Source organism: Triticum aestivum, chromosome 7A (assembly GCF_018294505.1).
Source record: "Triticum aestivum cultivar Chinese Spring chromosome 7A, IWGSC CS RefSeq v2.1, whole genome shotgun sequence".
NCBI classification, from domain to species: Eukaryota; Viridiplantae; Streptophyta; class Magnoliopsida; order Poales; family Poaceae; genus Triticum; species Triticum aestivum.
This window is the reverse complement of record NC_057812.1, coordinates 158,103,725-158,128,840: the sequence shown is the minus strand read 5'-3', so window position 1 is coordinate 158,128,840 and position 25,116 is coordinate 158,103,725. Positions and strand designations below refer to the sequence as shown.

General features: G+C 49.7%; 1 pseudogene; it reads left to right on the top strand.

The window, feature by feature from the left end:
* The first annotated feature begins 11,866 nt into the window (after positions 1 to 11,866).
* Positions 11,867 to 12,006, top strand: LOC123155190 (uncharacterized; annotated as a pseudogene).
* The last annotated feature ends 13,110 nt before the right edge of the window (positions 12,007 to 25,116 follow it).

The window sequence follows — 25,116 nt, the reverse complement described above, 5'->3', positions numbered from 1 at the left end:
ACATTCAGATCTATGTGAAATGAATGGTGTGTTGACAAAAGGTGGAAAGAAATATTTCATGACGTTAATTGATGACTCCACTAGATACTGCCGTGTGTATCTTCTGAAATCTAAGGATGAGGCTTTGAACTTTTTCAAGATCTATAAAGCTGAAGTGGAAAACCAACTTGATCGAAAAATCAAGAGGCTTAGGTCCGACCGTGGTGGAGAGTATTTTTCCAATGAATTTGATGCTTTTTGTGCGGAACATGGTATAATCCATGAGAGGACGCCTCCCTATTCACCTCAGTCAAATGGGGTGGCCGAAAGAAAGAACCGTACTCTAACTGATTTGGTTAACGCCATGTTAGACACATCGGGTCTCTCCAAGGCATGGTGGGGGGAGGCGATATTGACAGCATGTCATGTCCTGAACCGAGTCCCCACAAAGAACAAAGAGATAACTCCATTCGAGGAATGGGAGAAGAAATGGTTAAAACTCTCTTATCTACAAACATGGGGTTGTTTGGCGAAAGTCAATGCTCCAATTCCAAAGAAGCGGAAGCTTGGACCAAAGACTGTGGATTGTGTTTTCCTGGGATATGCTTTTCATAGCATTGGCTATAGATTCTTGGTTGTAAAATCTGAGGTACCTGACATGCATGTCGGTACGATCATGGAGTCGAATGATGCGACTTTCTTTGAAGATATCTTTCCCATGAAGGATATGGCTACCTCATCTAATCAGGAGATGCCTAGTTCATCGAATCAGGAACCAGTTACAATTACCGAACCTGCCATTTCGATGGAACACTTTGAAAGTCCTGTGGAGGAGAACAATGAAGTTCCTACTAGGAGCAAGAGACAGAGGACTGCAAAGTCTTTTGGTGATGATTTTCTTGTGTATCTCATAGATGACACTCCCAGTTCTATTTCAGAGGCCTATGCATCTGAAGATGCTGACTACTGGAAGGAAGCGGTTCGTAGCGAGATGGATTCCATCTTGGCGAATGAAACCTGGGAGATAACTGATCGTCCTTATGGGTGCAAACCTATAGGATGCAAATGGGTATTCAAGAAGAAGCTTAGGCCTGATGGTACTATTGAAAAGTACAAGGCTCGGCTCGTGGCTAAGGGTTATACCCAAAAGGAAGGTGAAGACTTCTTTGATACTTACTCACCTGTGGCTCGACTGACCACTATTCGAGTTCTACTTTCACTAGCTGCCTCGCATGGTCTTCTCGTTCATCAAATGGATGTTAAGACTGCTTTCCTAAATGGAGAGTTGGACGAGGAAATTTATATGGAACAACCAGATGGGTTTGTACTAGATGGTCAGGAAGGGAAAGTGTGCAAGTTGCTGAAGTCTTTGTACGGACTTAAGCAAGCACCCAAACAGTGGCATGAGAAGTTTGAAAGAACTTTAACAGCTGCAGGCTTTGTTGTGAACGAAGCTGACAAATGTGTGTACTATCGCCATGGTGGGGGCGAGGGAGTTATCCTGTGCTTGTATGTTGATGACATACTGATTTTCGGAACAAATCTGAATGTTATTAAGGAGGTCAAGGATTTCCTATCTCGTTGTTTTGAGATGAAGGATTTAGGAGTGGCTGATGTCATTCTGAACATCAAGTTGTTGAGAGACGATGATGGTGGGATTACATTGCTTCAATCTCACTATGTGGAAAAGATCTTGAGTCGCTTTGGCTATAGTGACTGCAAGCCCTCTCCAACACCATATGATGCGAGTGTGTTACTTCGAAAGAATCGAAGAATTGCTAGAGATCAATTGAAATATTCTCAGATTATTGGCTCGCTTATGTACTTAGCAAGTGCTACAAGACCTGACATCTCTTTTGCTGTTAGCAAACTGAGTCGGTTTGTCTCAAAACCAGGAGATGTGCATTGGAAAGCTCTAGAGAGAGTTTTGCGTTATTTGAAAGGCACTGCAAATTATGGAATTCACTACACCGGGCATCCAAAGGTGCTTGAAGGGTATAGTGACTCAAACTGGATCTCAGATGCTGATGAGATAAAGGCCACGAGCGGTTATGTATTCACTCATGGAGGTGGCGCTGTTTCTTGGAAGTCTTGCAAGCAGACCATCTTAACGAGGTCAACAATGGAAGCAGAACTCACAGCACTAGATACAGCTACGGTTGAAGCAGATTGGCTTCGCCGGCTCTTGAATGACTTGCCGGTTGTTGAGAAACCTGTACCGGGTGTCCTTATGAACTGCGACAATCAAACTGTGATCACGAAAGTGAGCAGCTCAAAGGATAACATGAAGTCATCAAGACACGTTCAGAGAAGGTTAAAGTCTGTCAGGAAAATGAAAAACTCCGGAGTTATTGCATTGGATTATATCCAAACGTCTAAAAATCTGGCAGATCCTTTTACTAAGGGTCTATCACGTAATGTGATAGATAATGCATCGAGGGAGATGGGTATGAGACCCACAATATGAGTTGTTCACAGTGGTAACCTATTCTTTGTGATCGGAGATCCCGTGAATTAGATGTGGAAGACAAGCTGTTGGTCAACTGAGAGGAGAGTATCCTTACTATTCACAATACCACTCCATGAAGATGCAATACTCTCCTAATCTGCATGGCAGGTTGATATATATCTTAATGTGTTCTAAGTGGCTCATTAAAGCAGAGATGTTATCCTGCAGAACATCTTTTGAAGAACACACCTATATGAGTCTGATTGTCAAACGTCGCAATCTATGAGAGTAGGGTTCTCTTTAGTAAACTCATGAAAGGTCACGGAGTATGACGCATAAGCTCCACCCGCGGGGAAGACCCACGGTAGCCACGTATCGGTCAAGGCTTTATGTGAAGCTAGATTCGCAGAAAACTTGCAGTTCAAGGCCCAGTCCACTGTTCAAGTTGCTTACTAGTGTAACATAGAGTTCTAGGTGGAAGTTCAACTTAAGAGTCTCCACTGCAGTATCGGTATATAAAACAGTGTTTGGGAACCAAAGGCAATTTCTGTGTGCCTCTGGGATCTGGTGGGGGATTGCTGGAATTTTGTCTATTTTGGGCCTAGCCCAATAGCAGTTTCAGAAATTCCTAATAAATCCTAGAGGCCCACTTAGCCCATTTGTGCAAGGCAAGGGATACTACTAAAGTTTAGTCCCACATTGCTAGTTTAGTGGGAGTTGGACCTCCTTATAACGGAGGTTCTTTCCCCACTTGTACGAGCATGAGAACAAGAGGGATATCCACGCGCGCTCCTCCTCCGCCGCCCGCCTCGCCACGCCTCGCCTCGCCTCGTCACGACGCGCAGCGCCATGGGTTACAGGAATGAGCTGAGCCGATATCTAAATTTTTGCCACGCACTACGGGTATACGAAAGGTCACACAGAAGCTGAAAAGATTTTTGCGAAAGTGGAGTTCGAATGCGAACGGTGCAACCCTTCGGCTGCTGGCTGTTCGCTTCGTCTCTGTCTCTTCGTTTCGCCTCCCGTCGTTTCCCTCTCGCCTCCTTCTCTTGCGCCTACAAAAGGGAGGTCGCTCCTCCCAGAGAGACGCACCAGAACCTCTTCCTCCTCTCGCCACAAGTTCCTGAGCACTGCGCTGCTGCTACGATCTTCCCCATCCCGGCTTGCGGCGTGCACTGCAGGTTGGGACAGTAGGCCTCCGAAACCGCACCTTTTGAGTCCTGTACGGGAGAAGGGCGATAAGGTTTTTGGGGAGCGCTCAGCGCGACTACTGGCTGCTTCATCATGGACGATCAGGTCGCCGACGACTACTTCCCCGACGACGACTTCTTCCCCGACGTCCACGATCTCCTCGACGACATGGCAGGCGAGGACACCGACCCCAAGTCCAAAACTTCCACTGCTGCTGTCCCGTACGTGTTCTCGCTCTTTCTGTTAGATGTCATGATACAGTTCTTTGCTCTACTTTCCGTCCTACATGTGTTAGGTTCTACTTCATATATGCAACTTCATAGTGTCTGTTCTACATGTGTTTATTTCAAGTTCATATATGCAGATGCTCTTTACCTTCTCTCTGTCCGAACGCATGACTTGTTTTATCTCTACTATATTAGTCATCTTTATCTAGTATTTCTGTTAATAAAATCATTCGGTAAATTGCTCATATTTCCAACATAAACCATGTGGGCACTGGGCACCCACGAATTGTTACTGTTAACAGTTAGCTAGTCTCTCCCTCTCACCTCTCTCCACCGTGGGCACGTACTGCATGCGATCGCCCATGATCCATGCACGTAGCCACGACCTGGCGCTCTGCACCTCTATTGTAACCTAACCCATATATACGAGTGTATAGATCGGAGAGCACCCAAGGTGCAATCTCCTCTCCTCATAGCATTCTACATGGTATCAGGCGCAGGGCTCATTCCTTGTCCCTGAAACCGCTTCCGCTCCCCTCTGCACCTCGCGATCATGGACGTTCCTCCACCTCCCCCTCCCCCTCCACCACCGCGGCCCAACTTTGTCGCCGACGGCGGCTCGCCCGCCACACCGCCCTCCACCCAGAGCTACCACCAGACCATTCTCACCCACTATGCCTTTGTGCGTGGGGCGCTCTTCGCGCCGGACCCGACGGCCTCCTCCTCCGCGCACAACCCGCTCGTCTCTCCTCTCGCCGGCGTCTTCATCAACCAGCACGTTCCCATCATGCTCATGCTTAACCCCCCAACTTCTCCCACTAGCGCACTCTCTTCGAGGTCACGTTCGCCAAGCACGCCGTCAACGACCACATCGCTGGCCCGGCGCGCCCCCGTCATCCGGCCTGGGCACAGGACGACGCCCACATCCTTTCCTGACCGTACAACCGTGTCAGCGCGGAGGTCTTCGGTCTCATTCACCAGCGCGGCGCTACTGCCGCCGCCGTCTGGGAGTCCATCTGTACTCTCTTCCTCGAGAACGCGGAACATCAAGTGGTGTTTCTCTCCATCGAATTTCGCCGCATCGAGCAGGTTTCCTCGTCCATCCTCTCCTTCTTTGCACGGCTCAAGGACTGCGCCGACCGCCTCGCCGAGCTCGGCACGCCCGTCACCGACCGTGATCAGGTGCTCAACATGTTCCGTGGGCTTCACCCACGTTTTCGCTATGCCGTGCCCATCCTGATGAAGCAGACCCCATTTCTGACCCTGCTGCGCTACCGTGCTTTTCCGCTGTTGGAGGAGAGTCGTCTCTCTGCCGACGGCACCACTGAGACTGCCCTGCATGCCTCCCAGGTCCCGGCCAACAACAACAACAACACCCCGGGCGGCGGCGAGGGCGGCGGTCCAGGAAACGGCCCTCCTCGCGGTGGAGGTGGCCGCTACAAGGGCAAAGGAAAGGCCAACAACTCCGGCGGGGGCCAGTCATCCCACTCCGGTGGGGGTGGGCATGCCCAACGCCCTCCTGCTCCTGCAGCTGCACCGTGGACCGGCATGGTTCACACCTGGCCGATGTCGTGGCGCGCCCACGCCCCGGGCGCGGGCATCCTCGGCCCTCGTCCTGGCACGAGCATGTCGTTCGCTGGCACTGCCTCGCACCACGCTGCTGGTCCGAGTGCTCCGGGCATCCTTGCGACGGCACCTCCCATGGTCTGGCAGCACGGTGTTGTGCCTGCACACCCGCTCTACGGCGCCCCCAACACCGGTCTCTACAACCCGACCGCTCCTACTTGGGACCAGGGCACGCTCATCCACGCCCTCAACTCCATGACGATGCAACAGCAGCAGCAGTCGCCGCCAACCGCGGACTGGTACCTCGACACGGGGGCGACGTCGCACATGGCCTCCTCGTCCGGTATGTCTCCTCCTCCTTTCCCCATACTTCATCTCGCATTGTTGTCGGCGACGGGACCATGCTTGCGAACATGCACACCGGCCACACCACCATTCCAACCTCCGGCCCGCCTATCTCTCTCAAAAATGTTCTTGTCTCCCCACACCTAATTCGCAACCTAATCTCTGTTAAAGCTTTAGCTTGCGATAACCCATTAAATGTTGAATTTGACGATCTCGGTTTCTCTGTCAAGGATCGAAGAACGAAGAGGGTGATCCTCCGCTGTAACTCGGACGATGACGAGCTCTACCCCATGTCGTCTGCTCCCGCATCTCGTGATCACCACGCACTCACCACCACCCGCCGCGATTTGTGGCACCAGCGCCTCGGTCATCTAGGTGGAGACGCCCTCGGCCGCACTCTTCATCTCACGGGCGTCGACTGCGACCACTCTGCCTCCGGTGTCTGTCATGCGTGTCAACTAGGGAAAAGGACTAGGCTCCCGTTCGGCTCATCTGGGCATGTATCTTTCTTTCCGTTTCGGTTAGTGCACTGTGATGTATGGACCTCTCCCGTGCAGAGCAACTCAGGTTGCCACTACTATCTACTTATTCTCGATGACTATAGTCACTTTGCATGGACTTTCCCGTTGCACACAAGTCCGATGTTCTTCCCACGATCCGCACGTTCTTCGCCTTTGCACGCACTCAATTCAACCTTCCCATCCTCACTGTCCAAACGGACAATGGCAAGGAGTTTGAGAACGCAGCCTCACGCGCTCTCTTCTCCTTGCTTGGTGCCCAGCTACGCATGTCATGCCCTTACACCTCACCGCAGAATGGGCGGGCGGAGCGCGCTCTTCGCACCCTCAACGACATCACGCGATCGCTCCTCGTCCACGCCCACATGCCATACTCCTACTAGGCCGAAGCACTTCAAACTGCCACTTTTCTCCTCAACAGGCGGCCATGCCGTCCTCGCCACGATCACTCGCCATTTTTTCTACTCTACGGAGCGCAGCTTGACTACACCTTGCTGCGTGTGTTTGGTTGTTTGTGCTACCCAAATCTCACAACCACAACTCCGCACAAACTAGCCCCACGCTCCGCGCCGTGCGTCTTCCTTGGGTACTCGCACGAGCACAAGGGCTACCGGTGTCTCAACCGTGCCACCGGGCGCGTGGTGACCTCGCTGCATGTCGTCTTCGATGAGGGCACATTCCCTTTTCGCATCACCGCAAGCATCCACACCCGGCCAGATACATCTCTCCTTGACGACATGGTTCCCCAACAACCCCGTACCGTTCGTCCATCTCACTCATCCACTCCCACCACCGTGGACGCGCTCACACCAGCACCGACGCTCGCTGCCATGGCAGTCCCCGCGTCGACCCCTCCCACACCTGAACCTGTGTCAGCCCTTTCCGCGCCCATGACACCCAAACCTGTGTCTCTCCCCCCCACTCACACCACATCCGGTCACGTGGAGTCGACCACAACTCCTGTTGCCGACCCCTCCACTGCCTCACCATCATCCTCACCACCGCCTCGCTGCCGTGCCTGCCCACTCCCAACACACCCCATGCAGACGCGCGCGCAAGCCGGCAAGTTTCTCCCTAATCCTAAATATCACCAGAACCTCACAACCTCCACTACACCTGACATATCTCCGATCCCAAAAACCGTGTGTGCCGCCTTGCGCGATCCTTGTTGGTTGGCTGCAATGCAGGTGGAGTACGGGGCCCTCATGGAGAACAAGACCTGGAGGCTCGTACCGCGGCCGCGCGGTGCCAATATCGTCACCGGCAAGTGGCTGTTCCGGCACAAGCTCAAGGCCGACAGCACGCTCGAACGCTACAAGGCCAGATGGGTGGTTCGCGGCTTCTCCCAACGCCCCGGCGTCGACTTCGACGAGACCTTCTCACCGGTCGTCAAGGCGGCCACGATCCGTGTCGTCCTCACCATGGCAGCATCTCATCGGTGGCCAGTGCATCAAATGGATGTCAACAATGCCTTCTTGCACGACCACTTGACGGAGCAGGTGTACTGCCAGCAACTGGCTGGCTTCGTCGACGAGGCTCACCCCGACCACGTCTGTCTGCTCGATCGCTCCCTCTACGGCCTGAAGCAAGCACCACGCGCCTGGTTCGCGCGCTTCGCCGCGTTCGCCCGCAGCATCGGCTTCGTCACCTCTTGGGCGGACCCGTCTCTGTTCGTGCTCCACAACAACGACGGCACGACCTACCTCCTCCTATATGTCAACGACATAATTCTTGCTGCTTCGTCGACTGCGCTACTTCACCAACTCCAGCACCGGCTCTCGACGGAGTTCTCGATGAAAGATCTCGGTCCACTCCACTACTTCCTCGGCATCGCCGTCACACGCACGGCCGACGGGTTCTTCCTCTCTCAACGGAAGTACGCCGACGAGCTACTCCAGCGCGCCAACATGCAAGCCTGCAAGCCGATCTTGACTCCCGTCGACACCCGCTCGAAGCTCTCTGCGACAGATGGCACGCCGGTGCCCGACGTCGCGGAGTATCGCAGCCTCGTTGGCGCTCTCCAGTACATGACTATGACGCGCCCCGACATTGCCTATGCAGTCCAGCAATGCTGCCTGGTGATGCATGATCCGTGTCTCCCACACATGGCACTGGCGAAGCGGATCCTGCGCTATCTTCGGGGCACCACAAGCCATGGACTGTACCTACAACCAGCTTCTTCCCTCGACCTTGTTGCCTACTTCGACGCCGACTGGGCCGGGTGTCCGGACACGCGACGCTCCACCTCCGGCTACGCCGTCTACCTCGGTGATGCTCTGGTGTCCTGGTCCTCCAAACGCCAGGCCACCGTGTCCAGGTCGAGTGCGGAAGCCGAGTATCGCGCCGTCGCCAACGCCGTCGCCGAGAGCTGCTGGATACGACAACTCCTCGCCGAGCTCGCGACTCCTCTTCGCAAGGCCAGCATTGTCTTCTGTGACAACATATCCTCCGTCTACATGGTTGCCAACCCTGTGCATAATCGCCGGACCAAGCACATCGAGCTTGACATCCACTTCGTCCGGGAGAAAGTGGCCCTCGGCGAGCTGCGCGTCCTTCATGTGCCAACGAGCCAACGGTTCGCTGATGTTCTCACCAAAGGGCTGCCGACGCCGGCGTTCGAGGAATTTCGGTCCAGTTTGTGCATCAGGCCACCCGACGCTCAAACTGCGGCGGGGTGTTAACAGTTAGCTAGTCTCTCCCTCTCACCTCTCGCCACCATGCGCACGTACTGCATGCGATCGCCCACGATCCATGCACGTAGCCACGACCTGGCGCTCTGCGCCTCTATTGTAACCTAACCCATATATACGAGTATATAGATCGGAGAGCACCCAAGGTGCAATCTCCTCTCCCCATAGCATTCTACAGTTACCATCTCTTATACTCTTCTTTCGAGAAATAAAATAGTCTTTTTAAGCATAGGAGATCTTACATGGATGGTGGTTACATATATATCAATTACAAACCAAGAGGGTAGAAGAAGCCTTCCTGCATCCATGTGAAAAAAACGTAGCCACCGCACAAGCCTCGTCCTCGCCGACTGATTATTGTCAGTCTCCCTCGCCTCTTGCGTTTGGTTTCGGTGCCGAGAGACGAGGAAGACCATGGATATTCGTGCTCACGGTGAGTCTTTATCGAGTCTGTTAGGTTTTCATGTCCTCCTATCGCTCGTTCAGGTGGTGGAGGTGACAACACGGTGAAATAAGTACCTCTGGCTTCGTCCCTACCGTTGAGTCCTTGTGAGGCGCGTGAGGGTTGATTTTCCTAGATCTAATATGTCGGATTGTGGGGAGGAGTCGTCAACCACGATACTTTCTGTCTCGGTTTGTCCTGGTGTTGATGGTCTTGCCAATAAGAAACTTTGATGGCGCTTTTTTGCATCAACGTGGGATTGGATCTTCTGGTTCAACCTTTGCCGTCTTCTTGAGGTTGTTGTTGGTGTTTTCTAGCAACGTCTAGTGACTTCCCATTCATGACTACAACTGATACCGACGAAGTCGTCATAGATGTCTTGCAGTCGACATGAACGTCTTCTCCTGCTGAAGTACCATCGTCGAAAAATGCCAAAATAAATTTTGGAAAATGTGAGCGCTCATGCCTTAAGTATAGGACTTCAACCTGGGCAGACTAGTTTTACCACAAGAAACATGCCATTTGATATCGGCTCACTTTCAATCCGTTGGAAAAACCGTTGATATGATATTGATGAAATTGTTCAGATTTTTAATGGAAAATCACATCAATCTGCATGTCACTTAGTGCGACAAAATATCGGGCATTCGCACGGACCTGGTGACTTGCGCCGGCCAAATTAGCATCACATTGCCTTTCAAAACCATGGTCCTGGCTTTAGGAAGCTCGTAGAAGGTTTCAGTCTATTTTTTGTTTTTTTCACTTTCCTATTTTTTATCTACCATTTTTTTCTCTTTCTTTCCTTTTATAGTTTTTATTTTCACTCAAAAAAGTTCCAGGAATTTAACAAATGTTTATGTTTTAAAATAAATGCTCACATTTTTTAAAAATGTATACGAATTTTGAAAAGCTGTAAATGTTTTTTTAAAAGGTTCATGTTTTTTGAAATGTCCCATTTTAAAATAAACAAAATTTCGTGTTTCTTAAATAACAAAATAAAACAACTGATAGAAAACTAATAAAACAGAAGAGAAGAATAGACAAAAACCAGACGATCGCTCACTACAGTGCTGAGAAAGGTCGTCATCTTGTTTTTTTTTCTGATTGGAACATCTTGTCGCAGATTAGTGAAAAATACGAAGTGGCTGGTACACCCATATCGATCGGATCAGTGTACTAATTACCATCGAGGTCCACTAGTTATTTCATTTTATTTTTGCGAGCTCTTCACACTGCTTTGGATTGAAAAAAGTTTGTGTTGAGGCCACCATCCTTTAACAAATCAATTCTAGACATTTGCATCCACAAATTTTTCTCCCTATAGAGTAGTGCATGTTGGAATAGTTGAATAGAGGAAGGACTCTACTTTCTCATGTTTAAACTTGTAGTCTTTCTCTATCCTTTCTTCTGTCCAACTTCTTCCCGTTCTGTAGCGTCGTTCTGTAAACGATCTCTTCGATCTACCATCTTGTAAGCCACGGCATTATCTTCTATATCTAAATAGCTAGCCTCCACTATTTTTCTCAACATGCAAGCATGCCACCTCATCATTCAAAATGCATAAGAAAAGGCCCGCCTCAACATGCAACTATGCATATTAAAAATCCACTACAACATGCATGCATGTAAAATTCCATTTTATTATGCTATTTACATTTAATTCTTATATACTTTCAGAAACTATTGTTTCAAGAATTCATGTTCCATATAATCAGAATCTCATTGAAATATTGCAAACATTCCCGCAACAACGTGCGGGGCATCGTCTAGTTGATATAAATACAAGTGCAGCCCGAGCAAAGGGTTCTACGCTTCCCCAACAATCTTACATGGTAATCAGAGCATCTTCTTCCTATCGATCAAAAGAGGATCGCATCTAGACTAGCCCTACCACAACCTTTCGCCATGACTACTGCCTCCACCCAAAACAACACCATGAGTGCCCTCTCCACGTCCCTGTCTTCATCATCCACCTTCGCACCTTCCTCCTCCTCAAATTCATCCTTCGCCATGTCCATTGGACCACCACCTCAGGAGAAGCTTACGAGGAACAACTACCTCATGTGGAAGGCCATCGTGCTGCCCCAAATCAAGGGCGCACAAATGGGCCACCACCTCGATCCGGAGAGCCAAGCGCCGCCGGAGACTCTCACCATCACCAAGGATGGAAAAGAGGAGTAGATCGCCAATTTCGCCCGTGTTCTCTGGTATGCACAGCAGCAACAAGTCCAGGGTTTTCTGATGGGTTCTCTGTCTCGTGAGATACTTGCACAGGTTGTTACCCTTCAGACACCGGCACAGGTATGGGCGGCGATCCATGCCATGTTCACTGCCCAATCCGAAGCTCAAGCCATCAATACCCGGATAGAGCTCACAAACCTGAAGAAGGGGAATATGTCTATGACTGAATACCTAGCCAAGATCAAGACCCTCTCTGATGAGATCGCCTGCACTGGAGCTGCGCTGACAAGGGGTGAGATCGTGTCTCAAGTTCTGGCCGGACTCGATCTTGACTACAATCCAGTGGTGTCCGCCCTTGCTGCACGGGTAGAGCCCGTCACCATCCAGGAGTTGTATACACAGCTGTTGAGCTTCGACTCTCGTCTCAATCTTCTTCACGGGATGAACATCCGGCAATCTTTAGCAAATTCCGCGTCACGTGGCCGCGGAGGTGGTCGTGGGCTTGATCAGCAGCAGCGAAATCGGAGCAGCAACAACAACGGGCGCGGCCGCGGCAGCAGCCAAGGCGGACGGCCAAGCGGTGGTGGCTACAACAACAACAACACCTTTGCAAGGTCTGGAGGGGGCAGCTACAGCAACAATAACGCCTCCTCTGGATCATCTTCTTCCAACAGCCGTGTTCGGTGTCAGCTATGCAAGAAACCAGGCCATGAGGTAATGTATTGTTGGCACCGTTTCGACGAGGACTATGTTCCTGATGCTCGCCATGTCGCTGCTGCAATAAGGGAGCAAGGAGGCGATGGCACTATCTGGTACGCCGATTCAGGGGCTACTGACCACGTCACCAATGAGCTTGAGAAACTTGCCATGAGGGAGAAGTACTATGACAGCGATCAAATTCACACCACAAGCGGTGGAGGTATGGATATTTGTCATATTGGTCAAGCATCTATTAATTCCCCTACTCTTAAACGTGATCTAGTTCTAAAAGATGTCCTTCATGTTCCACAAGCTGACAAGAATCTTGCATCTATGTCTTGTTTAACCGTTGATAACAATGTCTTTTTTGAAACTCATCCTACTTATTTTTTCATAAAGGATCGGGCAACAAGGGAGCTCATTCACCATGGTAGATGCATTGGAGGCTTGTATCCCATCACATCCGGAGCACTTAGTCGAAATCATCGTCATCAAGTTTACTCCGTTGTCAAGCCTTCCTTGGCAAGATGGCATCAAAGATTAGGACATCCTTCTTCGATCATAGTTAAGCAAGTAGTGAATAAAGGCAATCTTCCATTGTCATCTAGTCAAAGTATTGAGTCTGTTTGTGATGCTTGTCAATGTGCAAAGAGTCACCAACTCCCTTATCCTAGATCAAATAGTGTGTCTCATGCTCCGTTGGAACTTATTTTTAGTGATGTTTGGGGTCATGCAAGAGATTCTTTTGGAAGAAAAAAAATATTATGTTAGCTTCATCGATGATTTTAGCAAGTTCACTTGGATCTATTTGCTTAAGTTTAAATCTGAAGTTCTCTCCATCTTTCAAGAATTTCAGAAACTTGTTGAACGTCACTTTGACAGAAAAATTATTGCGGTTCAAAGTGACTGGGGAGGTGAGTATGAGAAACTCAACTCCTTCTTTCGTGACATCGGCATTGCTCATCATGTCTCTTGCCCTCATGCTCATCAACATAATGGCTCCTCCGAACGTAAGCACCGTCATATCGTTGAAGTAGGCTTATCCCTTCTAGCTCATGCATCAATGCCTCTAAAATATTGGGATGAAGCTTTTATTGCTGCCACTTATCTTATCAATCGTCTTCCTAGCAAAGTTATTGGAAACATTACTCCCTTGGAAAAATTGTTTCATCAAAAACCAGACTATAATTCCCTAAGAATTTTTGGGTGTGCTTGTTATCCCAACCTTCGTCCATATAATCGACACAAACTCGAGTTTCGCTCCACTCAATGTGTCTTCCTTGGTTATAGTAGTCTTCACAAGGGGTACAAGTGTCTTGAGATCTCCACTGGACGCATTTATATTTCTCATGATGTTATATTTGATGAAACAATATTTCCCTTTGCAAAGCTTCATCCAAATGCCGGAGCCCTACTTCGTGCAGAAATTGCTCTTCTTCCTGATTATATCCCTAGTCTAGATCACGGGGGCGAGTTAAATAGTGCTGATCATATGACTAGTACCAAAGAAAGTTTAATTTTTGATGATAAGTGTGCAGCTTCAGGTTGTGATTTTATGCAAGGAGAAGCAGCCAAACATGTCACAAAATCCCAGGTTGATTCAGCAAGCAGCAGCAGCGAGCGATCCGAGGGAGATCTCGGCGCGCGATCCCAGGAGGACCTCGGTGCGCAGCGAGCGCCAGGCCGTCTGGTGGCCGACAGCCCCGGCGGTCTGGGCCTCCCCAGCCCAACCAGCGCGGGCCGACGCGAGTCACCGAGCGCCACGCGTGCATCAGAAAGGCACACGGCCGACCAAGCGACAGACGCGGGGCCCAGCATCGATGCCTCGCCCCACTTGACTGAGCGTGCGGACACCGAAGGCGCCACATGGCGTACTCCTGCTGGCGCTGGGGTTACGAGGGAGATTCTTGACTCCCTGGTTGTCTCGGATCGGGAGCGATCCGGTGCAGTGGATCCAGATCCAGTAGGATCTTCTGTGGACGGGAATTCTACTGCTGATTCAGCAATGCCACGGTCTTCTGTATCAAAAGCGAGTGCACCTAAGCTTCCTCGCCGCCATACAAGATCTCGGTCTGGTGTTGTCAAGGAGAAAGAATACACTGATGGTACTATAAAGTATGATAGAATTAAACATGCTTTCCTTACCAGTATGGGTGAACCAACTCATTTGCATGATGCACTTGCTAGCAAAGAATGGAAAGAAGCTATGGATATAGAATATAGTGCACTCATGAAAAATAAAACATGGCGTTTAGTACCACCAGAAAAAGGCAAGAATGTCATTGATTGTAAGTGGGTGTACAAAATTAAAAGAAAATCTGATGGAAGCATAGACAGGTATAAGGCAAGATTAGTTGCAAAAGGTTTCAAGCAGAGATTTGGTATTGACTATGAAGATACTTTTAGTCCTGTTGTTAAAGCAGCTACTATTCGACTTGTGCTATCTATTGCTGTTTCCAGAGGTTGGAGTTTGAGGCAGCTAGATGTTCAGAACGCGTTTCTTCATGGTGTTCTGGAAGAAGAGGTTTTTATGCGGCAACCACCAGGTTTTGAGAATATAAGCACACCTCATCATGTTTGTAAGCTAGACAAAGCATTGTATAGTTTGAAACAGGCCCCAAGAGCTTGGTACTCAAGGTTGAGCACACAGTTACAGAAACTTGGGTTTACACCATCCAAGGCAGATACCTCATTGTTCTTCTATAAAAAAGGTAGTGTCACTATATATATTCTAGTATATGTTGATGATATTATTGTTGCTAGTTCAAGTCCAGATGCCACCACTTATTTGCTCAAGGATTTAAAGATGGAGTTTGCTCTTAAAGATTTGAGAGATCTTCATTATTTTCTTGGTATCGAGGTCAAACAGACAAAAGATGGTATAATTCTCACAGGAGAAATATGCACATGACATACTCAAGAGAGTAGGATTGGAGAACTGCAAACTTGTAAGTACACCAATCTCAACTTCAGAAAAACTTACTATTGAAAGTGGATAAGCACTTGGACCAGAAGATGGAACAAACTATAGAAGTATTGTAGGTGCTTTACAATATTTGACTCTCACACGTCCAGATATTTCTTACTCTGTGAACAAAGTTTGTCAGTATTTGCATGCACCTACTACAACTCATTGGACAACAGTTAAAAGAATTGTGAGGTATCTAAAATTCTCAGAAGGACTTGGACTTAAAATTGTCAAGTCACCATCTATGCTTGTGACTGCCTACTCAGATGCAGACTTGGTAGGGTGTGCTGATGACAGGAGATCCACAGGTGGTTTTGCTGTGTTCCTGGGGACAAATCTTGTGTGATGGAGTGCAAGGAAACATGCTACAGTCTCAAGATCAAGTATCGAGGCTGAGTATAAGGCTCTAGCAAACGCCACAGATGAAGTCATGTGGATTCAGACTTTGCTTTATGAGCTTGGAGTGAAAACTCCTCAAGCTGCAAGATTGTGGTGTGATAATATTGGTGCAACCTATCTTTCAGCTAATCATGTTTTTCATGCACGAACTAAACATATTGAGGTTGATTTCCACTTCGTCAGAGAAAGAGTAGCTCGCAAGTTACTTGACATAAGGTTCATACCCACTGGAGATCAACTGGTTGATGGCTTTACTAAACCCCTTACTATGAGAAGGCTGGATGAGTTCAAGTACAATCTCAACCTTGCAATCACTTAGGTTTAGATTGAGGGAGAGTGTTGGAATAGTTGAATAGATGAAGGACTCTACTTTCTCATGTTTAAACTTGTAGTCTTTCTCTATCCTTTCTTCTGTCCAACTTCTTCCCGTTCTGTAGCGTCGTTCTGTAAACGATCTCTTTGATCGATCATCTTGTAAGCCACGGCATTATTGATATAAATACAAGTGCGGCCCGAGCAAAGGGTTCTACGCTTCTCAAACAATCTTACAGTGCATTCAATCTATCATGTTCCCATCGAAGCTCCATCATATATGCATTCATATTCATAAGCTCCTCAAGACGAGACCAAGATTTATCAGTTTTTCTAGTAACATTACCAAACTTTTTCTTCTCCATTTATGCATGTTATACATAACCTTTTTCAGAGTCCTCTCATTTTGAACTGCATAACTTGAGGAGCAAAGCAAATATAATTTCTACAGAAAGCATATTCCCTTGGAAACGTTTCTTGAAAAATAAAACATTCGCATGAAAATCCTTCGATCGGCAGAAAAGCAGAACGCGGCAACTTCTTTCAGTCGACAAACATAGACCAAGATACAAAGTTAACGTGATCTGATTCTGGTTTCATTCGCAGCCATTTTGTGCTTTTGATATCTGGAAAGCAGCGTTATATTAATTCCACATACCACTGGGCCCAGTTGATTCCCTTCCAGTCGTTGATTGCTTAACTACATTAAGTACAGTTGTCACGCATGTCCATCGTAGCACCGCGATGGAATTTGCTGGTGGTTGCAGTTGTGGGTATCTCAGGGAATGCAAGGCACTTCCAGAGAGAAAACCCCTCTCTTTTCTTAATGCAAGTAAGGTCAAATTGTTCTCTTCGATTTTATACCTACTTTCTCGATCCATCTCTTTTTGGCCACACGGTGTGTATCACTGGAAACAGATCAAAACACCATTCTTTTCTTAATGCAAGGCGACGGTTGGAAAGTGTACAGACGTTTTGTCAATCTTTCTTGACAGGATATATGTATGATCAGATGGTCCGTTGCCAAAGCGATGCAATAATAGAGCAGAGCAGGACGGGTGTTTCAGACAAGCCCCCTTATATTAGTGCATCCAATAGTTTGCTTTCAAGCAATGTGGGCATCTTTAACCGAGCTCTGGTCACCAGGTGGGCTGTGACAAACATGTCTCGGGTTGTCGAATGTCTAGATCCACCACAATTATCTTGTTAACTTCGCTTTGTAATGGAGGCATAATATGTATCGCCAGGCCGCCACCGGCCCGGCCGGACCCCAATGGGTCCGGACAGTCAGCTGCCGGAGCCATCACCATCGCAGCCACGGCCGCCTAGCCTCACCACCAGGAAGCAACACCGTCGCTCCCTGACCCACAGGCCCGCCCAGCCCAGATGGGACCCGAAAGGGCCCAGATCTGGGTCGAGCGGGCGCCACCGGCCAGCCCCCACCGTGTCGCCCCGCAGCCAACGGCCACGCCGCCGCGTCGAGGGCACCCGAGACCCGCAGAGCACCGCCGTCGGGCCCCATCGTCGCCGGCCGAGCAGCATCGCCGTCGGGTAGGAGGGAGCCCCGACTCCCCCTCCAGGCGCGCGGGGAAGGGACATCCGCCGCCGCCGGTGCCACCCTGGCATGCCGGAGGCCGCTACCAAGGGCAGCGAAGGGAGAAGGAGAGGAGGGGGTCGAGACGGGGAGGAGGGCAAGGGCGCTCCGCCGCCTCGGGGAGGGGGGGGGGGGGGGGGGGGCGACGGGAGCGCAGGGGGAGGGGGAGGAGGAGGGGAGAGGGAGGCAGGCCGGGGTACGCGTGCGACGACGGGCGATGCCGGCAGAAGGGGGTGAGGGAGGCTGGCGGCGGCGGGGAGGAACCCTAGCTCGGGGATGGGAGCTCCGCCGCTTTCTGCACTGAGATATATTCAGTCCCACATCGCCCGGCATGATATGTATCTAGCGACTCGTCAACGGTAGCATGAGAGATTGAAGATGCGAGGGAAGAGTGGCATAGTTTGTGCAACACAGTGATATGAAGATCCGGAGCTCTGAGCAACTGATGTTAAAACTTACTAGAAACTAGTAGAAGAATAACTTAGTACAAAGAGTAAATAGCATAAAAGTACTACTTTACAGGCTAGGGTTTCAAAAAATTACCGGTTTTTATTTTTTCTCAGATAACTACCAAATGGGTAGCTGGTTGTTTCAGAAAAACCCAAAACATCCAGTGCTTTACAATTGATCCTGATTGTGACAGTTGAGACCCGCATGTAAGAAAACTGATTGTTTGACCATCTGTTTGGTTGTTAACTGACATGTGGGCTCCACATGTTAGCTCTCTTCCTCCTCCTCACTCCTCCTGCCTCTCTTCTTCCCCAGGAGGTCGATGGAGCGTCGGCCGCCGCTCCTTCCACCAGTGTCGGTTGCCCCTCCTTCCACCTCGTCGGCGTCGGCCAGCCGCTCCACCGCCTCCACCATTGCCCTCGGGGCGCGGTCACTGCCCGGATTCCGGGAGAGCACACGGGGCTTGCGTGTGCTTCGCTCCTGCAGGAGGCGCAACACGGTTGCCGCCGTGCGGAGAGTAGACGAAGGTGGGGGCTGTCCTACTGCCGGCGGGGCGGTGCCGGGCGGAGCTTAGACGAGGCATCAATGGCCGTGGCCGAGCTTCGAGGCAGGAGAAGAAAGGGGACATGCGGCGGGTGGCGGCTGGAGTGCGACGGTCGGCGATGACCTCGTCGGCGATGGTAGAGGGCTGCTGGCCGGCGCCCCTCATGACGGCTGCTGGCGCACGACCACCGGAGGGATCCGATTGTTTTTTTCAAAAGTTTGCAGGGACCCGATGACGTTTTGAAAAGTTTACAGGGACCCGATGGCATTTTTGAAAAGTTTGCAGACACTGACATGTGGGACCCACATGTCAATTAACGCTCAAACAAACAGTCAAATAGACGGATCGTTTAGGTGTGGGCCCGACCTACCATAAACCTGTTTAAGTTTTTAACAACGAAGATTTTGGGTTTTTTGAAACAGCCAACCACCCATCTGGTAGTTATTTGAGAAAATTTAAAAATCGATAGTTTTTTGAAATCTTAGCCTGTAAAATAGTAGTTTTATGCTATTTACTCTAGTACATAAGGTAGTAGAACAATAATTTGGAGGGGCAAAGGCATCACGTACGTACTTCAGTAGATATGTATATTTAAATTAAATTCCTAATGACGGACGGACAATCATGTACTATATTTATTTGAAACCCTAGTTGACAGAGATACTCCCGTGCTATTTAAAAGAAGACAGTTGCATTAGAAATGACTTTTCGAGAGTACGTAAAATGCGTACCTTAGCTTTATAGAAGATAGAAGGAATAATTACAAGAGGTTATGATCCGGTGCCCAGCCACAGGCGGCTGTCACCACTTCATCCACTCCACACACACCACGCGACTACTCTATGATATTGAGATCTCCTCTTCCTCGCGCTGCTGCCCATAGAAGAAATTCCTTGTGGATTGCCTCAGCTACATCCGCTTCCGAGGCCGTGGTGTTGTTGCGAAACACTCTGTCGTTCCTCTGTTTCCAAATGTTCCAGCATGCCGACGTGCATAGGGTATCGAAATCTTTGCGATTCCTCTTGTTGATGCGCTTTCTGGAGGCCATCCACCAATCACCCAGTGTATGGTCCCTAGTAGGCGTGAGCTCAGTGTCGATGCCAAGTCTCCTGAAGCTGAGAAACCATACTTGCCTGGCATACACACATTGCACGAGGAGGTGCTCGACCGTGTCCTCCTGCTCACACAGGAAGCAGGGCGAACTATGCTCTTGCAATCCATGCCTTTGCCTACGGTCAGATGTCCAAATCATGTGCTGAAGAGCTAGCCACATGAAGATCTTACACGTTAGCGTAGCCCAACAACGCCAAACTGCCGAAGCACATTGAAACCGAACGCCTCCATGGCACATCATCTTGTAGGCGGAATTTGCAGAATAAGTGCCACTAGCCTCCCACTGCCAGATCGGGACGTCCTCCATGTTTGGCCTTAGCTCCATTTGTAGAATTATCTCCCACAATCTTATGAACTGGAGCAGCTCCTCCGTGTTCATGTCACCCCTGATATCCTCGGTCCAAGCATGTAGTAGAAGCGCTTCATTGACCTTCCTCCTATTAACCACTTGCTTGCTAACCTTTCGAATGAGGAGTGGCGCGATCTTGTTGATGTTAGAACCATTGATCCAGCGATCTCTCAAAAAAACACTTGTGAACCCTTGCAAACATTCCATTTTACCAAGCTATCGAATGCCTTAGTCACATCTTTTCCTGAGCTGAGGTTCAAACCTTGCCAAGGTCGATCATTATCTGTCCGCTTCAACCACTCTCATCTTAACCTGAGCGCCAGTCCCTGTTTGTAAAGATCCATGACTCCAAGACCTCCCAACTCTTTGGGGCGGCACACCCTTTTCCAAGCAACCGCGCACTTGCCTCCCTGGATCTCCTCAGTCCCAGCCCAAAAGAACGCGTGTCAGCCCTTGTCAATCTTCTCCAGCGCCCACTTGGGGGCCTCAGACACGATCAGATGGTGCGTGGGCCGCGCGCGCACCACCTGATTAACAAGGATCAGGCACCCCGGCCTAGTCACCATGCCACGTTGCCATCCTCGCATTAGCTTCAGCACGCTGTCCACAATGGGCTGCCAGTCCGATCTCGTGAGTTGCTTGATCCCCAACTTGAGCCCTAGATATTTGATGGGAAACTTCTCCATCCGCCAAGGTAGCGCCTGACGAACCAGCTCCTCATCCTCATCGTCAGATCGGATCAACACAGCCGAGGACTTAGAGAAGTTGACTCTGAGCCCTGTTGCTTCCCCAAAAATCGAGAGCACATCCTTGACGAACCAAAGGTCCAATCTCCAAGGCCAAATAAACATGATCACATCATCCGCGTACAGTGAGAGTCTTTGCATTGGCGTGCAGCCTGGCATCTTGCTAGACACATTCAATTCATGTGCCTTGATCACTAGGTACGTGAGGACATCCATCGCAATGACAAACAACAGCGGGGAAATGGAGTCCCCCTGCCTTAAACCACAAGCATGCATGAACTTCCTGCCTGCCCATCCATTGACCACCACTCGCGAGCTGGCAGTCCTGAGGAGAATCGATATCTAGGATCTCCAAGTACTCGAGAAGCCCTTTGCCCTTAGCACCTCGAAAAGAAAAGGCCACGACAAGGAATCAAACGCGTGCGAGATATCCAACTTGAGCATTACTCCCTTCGTCCTCCTTTTGTGAAGTTTCCTTGCTAGCTGTCTCACAAGCAAGAAGTTGTCGTGAATATTCCTTCGCTTGATGAAGGCCGATTGGTTCATGTGGACCAACTCACTGATACGCGGCCGTAACCGCGTTGCCAACAGCTTCAAGGCCATCTTCAGGATGCTATGTAACAAACAAATTGGCCTAAATTCATTGATCTGGCAAGCATCCGTTTTTTTGGAATTAGAGTAATCAGCGCCTGGTTGAGCCTCCCAAATCCACGCCCATTGTCGATAAAGATCTTGTGCATAGCAGTAATCACATCCCGCTTGACGATCGTCCATGCTTTCTGGAAGAAAATCCCAATAAAACCATCCGGCCCCGACGCGCGATCCGAGGGAATGTCCTTCACCACATTCCAAATTTCCTCCTCTTGAAAAAACATGTCTTGGTCAGCCAAATCTACTTGCTCGATGCCCAAGAACTCCAAATCCAGCGTGTGCTCGCGAGGCGCACAGGTGCCAAGTAACTCGCTATAAGCTTCGAAGAACGCCTCCTCTTTGCCAGCCTGATCTGTTATAGTGCGCCCATCCACTGAGATCGCGGGTATGAAGTTTTTTGCCTTCCCCCCCATTCGCCACCAAGTGGAATAACTTGGTATTGGCGTCGCCCTCCTGCAACCATCGTAGACGGGATCGTTGCCTTGCTATAGTTCTTTCCAGAGAGGCCAGTCCCAACACCAAAAGCTTTAGAGTTCGACGCAGCCATCGTTCACCATCCGACAGCAAACGTCTCTCTTGAGCGCAATCCAGGCGTAAGATTACCATATTCGCGAGCGCAATCTGGATCTTAATGTTCCCGACTTTCCGCTGCCCCCAAGCCGTTAGATGGTTCGCACAATTCCTAAGCAGCACATCCAACCTGACAAATGGGTCCGTGATGCTCTCCTCACAAGACCATCCATCGTGCACCGCATCCAAAAATCTGTCCAGCTTCACCCAAAACATCTCAAATCTGAATCTTTTCCGTGGTTGTAGCTGGTCTTCCATCGATCGAAACAGGGGACAGTGATCAGACGTGTTGGTGGAGAGGGCCTGCAACAAACACTCTGGGTACGCGAGCTCCCAGTCCACCAACACCAGGGCCCGGTCGATCTTGGTCAAGGTGGGGTTTTCTCTCTCATTGCTCCATGTGAATCACCTGCCATGTAGGAACAGCTCCTTGAGAGCATTGTCATAGACAAACCTCTTGAAACGACCCATCATTCTCCTGTCTAAGAGAGAGAGTTGTTTTTGTCCAAAGCATTCAGAATCATGTTGAAATCTACCACTACCATCCACGGCCCTGGGCAGAGACCTCGTCTAGCTGTCAGCTCCTCCATCATGGCAATCTTTTGCGCATCCTCTTGCGGTCCGCACACCACCGACAGCCACCAAGGTTGTCCCTCCCTAGGGGAAACGTAGCACGTGATGAAGTTAGTATCCAGCACCGTGTTGGATATGGACACCATCGAGGAGTCCCACGCAATAAAAATGCCCCCACGCGTATCAGACGAAGGAAGATACGCAAAACCATCATAAGCCGGCCCTAAGCACCGCATGATAATGTATGTGTCTACATGCACGAGCTTAGTCTTTAAAATACACCAAATAGCTACTTTCATCGAGTCAGCGAGCTCCCTAAGCGCATCCTTCTTTGCTGGGTTGTTGAGCCCTCTCACATTCCAGCAAACCATCTCCAGAGTTGTGTACGACATTTGGAAGCCGAGTTGCTCCAATGTCCGTACCCGCCTGGCCACTCTGCGTGACCATCACACTCTCCATAGTACCGGTGAGGTTAACCGGCACCGTTTTCCTGAATATGGCGTTATCGCCTTGAGCTGAGGCTCGCGTAGCGGTGAGTCGAAGATGACCCGTAGCTGCTCCAACGCTCCATCCGAAATAGCAAGATCATCCTCCACGATGCCAAGAGCTTTGAGCAGAACAGTTTCTGCCACCGAAGCCCTAGACTTGGTACGCTTGCCTGTACCCGCGGACCGTGTGTTGCGCCGTGGTGTGAACAGGTCTTGTCCCGCACGCACACCTCTCATGGACTCGATTTCCTTAAGAAGTGGTGGTGCCAATTTTTTTAGCAGGCCGGAGCAAAAGGTTTTGATATTACCCAAGGCAACTTGCTCTTTGTTCGAAAGGCCCGCCTCCTCCCTTTGCATGGCACCTGGCATGGTCATGTCAAGCGCCCCCACCAGCTGCATGCAGTCTAGGTCCCGCCCTGGAGATGCCAAAACAATCTCCTGACCGGTCGCCATGGGCCCCGCCTGCTCGGCATCCGAGGATGATACGGGAACTAACGCCGACCCCACCAGGGCCGCAGGCCGGTAATCAGAGGCAATCACATCCGACACCGGGTCCCATGTAACACCCACGATGCGGCTATATCTCCCACGTGTCAGAGCACGACTTAGAGGCATAACCGCATTGTAGGCATGTCGCAAGAGGGGTAATCTTTACACATCCCATGTACTGAATAAGAAAGAGATACAAAGTTGGCTTATAATAGCCACTTCACACAATACATAAATATAGCATTACATCATCCAGAATACAATCAAGGTCTGACTATGGAACCAAAATAAAGACAACCCCAAATGCATAAGATCCCCGATCGCCCCAACTGGGCTCCACTACTGATCGTCTGGAAAAGAAACATAGTAACGTCCTGAATCCTCGTCGAACTCCCACTTGAGTTCGGTTGCATCTCCTGGACTGGCATCATCGGCACCTGCATCTGGTTTTGGAAGTAATCTGTGAGTCATGGGGACTCAGAAATCTCACACCCTCGCGATCAAGACTATTTAAGCTTAAGGTAGGAAAAGGGGGGTAGTGAGGTGGAGCTGCAGCAAGCACTAGCATATATGGTGGCTATCTTACGCAAATGAGAGCGAGAAGAGAAGCAAGGCACGGTCGATAAGCTATCATGATCAAGAAGTGAACCTGAACTACTTACGTCCAAGCATAACACGAGACCGTGTTCTCTTCCCGGACTCTGCCGAAAAGAGACCATCACGGCTACACACGCTGTTGATTCATTTTAGTTAAGTTAAGTGTCAGGTTTTCTACAACCAGATATTAACAAATTCCCATCTGCCCATAACCGCGGGGACGGCTTTCGAAAGTTCAAAACCCTGCAGGGGTGTCCCAACTTAGCCCATCACAAGCTCTCACGGTCAACGAAGGATATTCCTTCTCCCAGGACGACCCGATCAGACTCGGAATCCCGGTTACAAGACATTTCTACAATGGTAAAACAAGACCAGCAAAGCCGGCCGATGTGCCGACAAATCTCGATAGGAGTCGCACGTATCTCGTTCTCAGGGCACACCAGATAGGTCAAGCTACGAGTAAAACCAACCCTCGAGTTGCCCCGAGGTGGCCCCGCAGGCTGCCCGTTTTGGACCAACACTTAGAGGAGCACTGGCCCCGAGGGGGGGGGGGGGTTAAAATAAAGATGACCCTCGGGCTCGCGAAAACCCAAGGGAAGGTTATAGGTTGTTAGGCAAATGTAAAACCAAGGTTGGGCCTTGCTGGAGGAGTTTTATTCAAGGCGAACTGTCAAGGGGTTCCCATTATAACCCAACCGCGTAAGGAACGCAAAAATCAAGGAACATAACACCGGTATTACGGAAACTAGGGCGGCAAGAGTGGAACAAAACACCAGACATAAGGCCGAGCCTTCCACCCTTTACCAAGTATATAGGTGCATTAAAGTAAACAAGATATAATAATGATATCCCAACAATAATCATGTTCCAATAAGGAACAAACTCCAATCATCACCTGCAGCTAGCAACGCTATAAGAGGGGCTAAGCAAAGCGATAACATAGCCAAACAACGGTTTGCTAGGACAAGGTGGGTTAGAGGTTTGAC